Below are 5,323 nucleotides of genomic sequence, written 5' to 3'. Positions count from 1 at the left end.
GCCTCCCTCGTATCTACAAGAGTCCGAAGAGGTTCTGATTGAAACGTGGCATAACATTCCCCTGGAGACGATACAGTCATAATGTGACAGTATTCCCAGAAAAATCGCAGGTGTATTACGGGAAAATGTGGGTCCAACCCGTTATTAATAAACCATTCCCAGCTCGATGGAACTGGGACGATACATAGAAAAAACTGCAGCCATGCAGTTTAAAGGTAGCTGAGAGAAATTTGCAGTGAGACAAATGGGGATGGCAGTTTTATTCAAAGAGGATTACACTAACGGCACCGCGATTCGTGATGACTCCCTGGACGTTAAAACAAAGACATGACATGGTTGTTACTAGGGAGCGAGACCACCATGGATGGCAATCCATGGTCTGAAACATGCTCCCATGGTGGCCACTAGGTTGGTAAGGAGTTATTGTGCTACTACATTCAAGTCCCCCACCAGAGTAACTCACAGCTCCTGGATGATCACTGGTTATTGCGGATATGCTTCGGTACGTCTTCCCAATGCAGCCAATAAATGTAGGATGGCATTTAGGTCAGGGGAGAAGGAACACTAGTCTATTCATCCAGTGTCCTGTCTTTCCAAGTTCTTCTTCACCTGCGACGTTCGATGTGGGCGCGCGTTGTCATCCATAAAAGAAAAGGAGCAAGCGCAAGTATTATTCGCTCACTGAGGGCTTCGTAAGAAACATCGTTACGTACGTAGATAACAATAATAATTTTCTGTGGCTCTACGGACTCAAGCACGGCTTTCTATTGGATGCCAACTTGGCGATTTGCGTGTCCTTAAGCTACCTCAGTTATCTAACCGAATAAGTTGGACTTTCAGTTTAAGACGGAAACAGGACAGTGTGCTGTTTCTAACGATTGCGCCCATCGTTGAGAAGTGAATTCTGCGTTAAAAAGGAGACTGATATATATGTTTTTTGGCCTAGATTCGATCCGCAGACCTCTATTTCCTAGCAAGCGCCTTACCACTAAACGACGATGCCCGAGACTCTTTTAGGTTCTTTATCAATAGGTTCTGATATTATGGGTTTTCGAACATCAAAATATGTGACATATCTTGACGTATCTTTTTACCACATTAACACAGATGCTTAAATTATTTACGCTACCTATTCCTGACAAGAAGGGGATACTTTTTAATTACATTGATGGGGGTACGTTTTGGTTCCATTGACGTAGGACCTGAAAGCTTTTACACTGCCAGAGGGCCATAGACCTTAGCGTTTGACATAACTTTCAACTCACCACGTTCCAGGATAGAAAGACAGACAGAAGACAGGCAACAAATGGTATACACGTACTTGTTATGTCATTTAATTAATTATGAATTAACAGTTTTCGGATTTTGTCGTTGCTTGCACTGTGAATCTTTGCTTATTGCCAAATTTTATGACTCTAGACCAACGGGAAGTACCGACTCTAGACCAACGGGAAGTACCCTATAGGTCTTAAGTATTGAAATATATTGCATAAACGGTCGTATCTTTTGATTACATTGACTCAGAAGCTTAAATTTTTCACGACTCCAGAGAACCATAGACCGTAAATACTACTACGCTGAAGAACCGAAGAAAGTGGGGCCCCTCCTAATACCGTGTAGGGTCCCCCGCGAGCACGCAGAAGCTTCGCAACACGACAAGACTTGGACTCGACTAATGTCTGAAGTAGTGCTGGAGGGAACTGACACCATGAATCCTGCAGGGCCATCCATAAACAGCACCATCCTAGATATACTCAATAATTTCCGTGTCTGGGGAGTTTGGTAGCCAGCGGAAGTGTTTAACCTCAGAAGAGTGTTTCCGGTGCCACTCTGTAGCTACTCAATAATGTCCGTGTCTGGGGAGTTTGGTAGCCAGCGGAAGTGTTTAACCTCAGAAGAGTGTTTCCGGTGCCACTCTGTAGCTACTCAATAATGTCCGTGTCTAGGGAGTTTGGTAGCCAGCGGAAGTGTTTAACCTCAGAAGAGTGTTTCTGGTGCCACTCTGTAGCTACTCAATAATGTCCGTGTTTGGGGAGTTTGGTAGCCAGCAGAAGTGTTTAACCTCAGAAGAGTGTTTCCGGTGTCACTCTATAGCTATTCAATAATGTCCGTGTCTAGGGAGTTTGGTAGCCAGCGGAAGTGTTTAACCTCAGAAGAGTGTTTCCGGTGCCACTCTGTAGCTACTCAATAATGTCCGTGTCTAGGGAGTTTGGTAGCCAGCGGAAGTGTTTAACCTCAGAAGAGTGTTTCCGGTGCCACTCTGTAGCTACTCAATAATGTCCGTGTCTAGGGAGTTTGGTAGCCAGCGGAAGTGTTTAACCTCAGAAGAGTGTTTCCGGTGCCACTCTGTACCTACATCGTGGTGAACGCACATTGGAAACGTGTATTCGTCATCGCCATACTGGCGTATCACCTGGCGTGATGGTATGGGGTGCCATTGTTTACATGTCTCGATCACCTCTTGTTCGCATTGACGGCACTTTGAACTGTGGACGTTACATTTCAGATGTGTTACTACCCGTGGCTTTAACCTTCATTCGATCCCTGCGAAACACTACATTTTAGCAGGATAATGCACGATCGCATGTTTCAGGTCCTGTGCGGGCCTTTCTGGATACAGAAAATGTTCTACTCCTGCCCTGGCCAGCACGTTCTCCAGATGTCTCACCAATTGAAAGGGTCTCGTCAATGGTGGCCGAGGAACTGGCTCGTCACAATACGCCAGTCACTACTCTTGATGAAGTGTGGTATCGTGTTGAAGCTGTATGGGCAGCTGTACCTGCACACGCCTTTCATTCAATGCCCAGGCGTATCGAGGCCGTTATTACGGCCACAGGTGGTTGTTCTGGGTACTGATTTCTCAGGATCTATGCACCCAACCTGCGTGAAAATGTAATGACATGTCAGTTCTAGTATAATATATTTCTCCAATGAATACCCGTTTATCATCAGCATTTTCTTCTTGGTGTAGCAATTTTAATGGCCAGTAGTGTATGTAATTAACCTTCCTCCGCAAATAGGTTGTAGCACTAAATATATGTGAGGTCTTGTACGCACCGACGTTTGATAACACGAGCAGCCTCTTCCATCACAACACTTCCATTTATCACATTTGGTAAAGAAATCCTTCCATTTCACACACTCGCCAACTGCCGTGGGCTGTGGCCACGTCTCTCGTCCCCAGCCGGCACTTCGCGTCGTAAGAGACCCGACATGCATCATCCACGCACACGGGGGGAAGGGGGTGGGGATGGAATAAGAGTCCAGCACATCCATCCATTATATTAGATTGTCTCACAAAATACGCTCGCCTGCTTCCATCGCCCCCTCACCCTGCATTCTGGTTACTTCGCTAATCAGTCATCCAGAAGGCGCCGCATCTTGGCATTATTTGCAACTAAGCGCCCATTACACGCTAAGAAACAGCTTCTGGTGCCTACTCGTGCCGCAGTGCAAGACAAGCAGATCCAGATTGGACGTATAGTTGTAATTGCGGTTCTATCCTGACATAGACTCTCACCAATCTAATAGGCTCTGCTTCACCCAAACGGAGATGGGATGTTGCTGACCACACACCTTGAATTTCACAAACGAAATGTATACGAGTAATTTACGAAGACAGAAGAAGTGAAGACACACATATCTTTTCACACCGATAAGGAATCTTTACTTATTGTGAAAATCTTGCAACAGTCTGGCATGTACTACATTTCAAGCAGAACACGGCGCTACAGATTTCAGTGCTGGGCCATCAGCAAGTGTCAGCGTGAGAACCATTCAGCGAAACACCATTGATATGGGCTTTCGGAACCGAAGGCCCACTCCTGTACCCTTGATAACTGCGCGACACAGCTTTATGCTTCACCTGGGCCCGTCGACAACGACGTTGGACAGTTGATGACTGGAAACATGTTGCCTGGTCGAACGGGTCTCGTATCAAATTGTATCGAGTGGATGGACTTGTAGGGGTATGGACACCACCTCATGAATCCATGGACCCTGAAGGTCACCTGGGGACTGTTCAAGCTGATGGAGCCTCTGTAATGGTGTGGAGCGAATTTGGGCACCTGATACTTCCAGATACGACTCTGACAAGTCACACGTACCTAAGCATCCTGCCTGATCACCTGCGTCCATTCATGTCCCTTGTGAATTCCGACATACTTGGGTAATTCCAACAGAACAATGCGATAACCCACACGCCCAGAATTGCTACAGAGTGGTTCCAGGAGCTCTCTTCTGAGTTTAAACACTTCCGCTGGCAACCAAACTTCCCAGTCATGAACATTGTTGAACACATCTGTGGTGCCTTGCAACGTGTTGTTCAGAAGAGGTCCCCACCCTTCACACTCTTATGGATTTATGGATAGTCCTGCAGTATTCAGGGTGTCAATTCGCTCCAGCACTATTTCAGACAATAGGCGAGTCCATGCTGAGTCGTGTTGCGGCGCGCTACAAGGTATTACACAGGTGTATCCGTTTCTTTGGCTCTTCACTGTAAATATTCTCTGATCAGGTAAAAAGTTTGTTCTGATGAGCTTAATATCTGTTACATCCTGCATCACAGGACTAGAATATTTAACTCATTTTTGGCTCATGACAGACTGGTAAGAGCATGATCTACTTCTGTCACAGGATGCTACCTAGGTTTTAAACTCTCTTCAAGTAACCAAATCCTTAGCCACACACGAAGTCTCTAAAGGAAACATCACAGAGAGGTTATAAGTATCAGGTTTATACTATGTATCACTATATTAATTCGGTAATATAGTTGATTACCGTGGTCATCTCTCTCTCTGTGCAGGTGGAAGACCGAAACTTGATTAAATATCAAATTAATACGTTCATTAATTAAACTGCTCATGAGAGTCACTTTCCACGGGGGGAAGTTTTTTCCCAACTATCGAATTGCGCTCGCCAAGAAGCTCAAACGGGAGTCCCTGGGGGGAAGATGACGTTCCTTTCAAGAAAACCTATTGATAAAATTTGGAGAAACAACGTTTGAAGCTGACGGCAGAAGGATTCTACCACCATAAACATACATTTCGCATAAGGACCACGAAAAAAGATATGAGAAATTAGCGCTCTTAAGGAGGCATATAGGCAGTCGTTTTCCCTCGCTGTGTTGGCGAGTGGAGTAGGAAAGAAAGTGACTAACATTGGTATAGGGAATTCTCCGCCACTAAACGTAACATGGGTTGAGAAGTAAACGCATAGATGTAAATGTAGATTTAGTCTACCTGTTAAGATGTCACTCCATCCATTTGTAATCACACAGAACTCGCGGAAGACTTTTCTCTCTTACGTATCGAGAAAACGACAA

General features: G+C 45.3%; 1 non-coding gene across 1 annotated transcript; it reads left to right on the top strand.

Moving 5' to 3' along the window:
- Positions 1-4,486: 4,486 nt before the first annotated feature.
- LOC126268488 (U2 spliceosomal RNA) lies at positions 4,487-4,679 on the top strand. The gene has a single exon (XR_007549120.1). It is a non-coding gene; the product is annotated as a U2 spliceosomal RNA (small nuclear RNA).
- Positions 4,680-5,323: the final 644 nt, after the last annotated feature.

The sequence above is a fragment of the Schistocerca gregaria genome, chromosome 4 (assembly GCF_023897955.1).
Source record: "Schistocerca gregaria isolate iqSchGreg1 chromosome 4, iqSchGreg1.2, whole genome shotgun sequence".
Classification (NCBI taxonomy): Eukaryota; Metazoa; Arthropoda; class Insecta; order Orthoptera; family Acrididae; genus Schistocerca; species Schistocerca gregaria.
The sequence above is the reverse complement of the archived record's forward strand: the minus strand, read 5'-3'. Positions and strand labels throughout refer to the sequence as shown.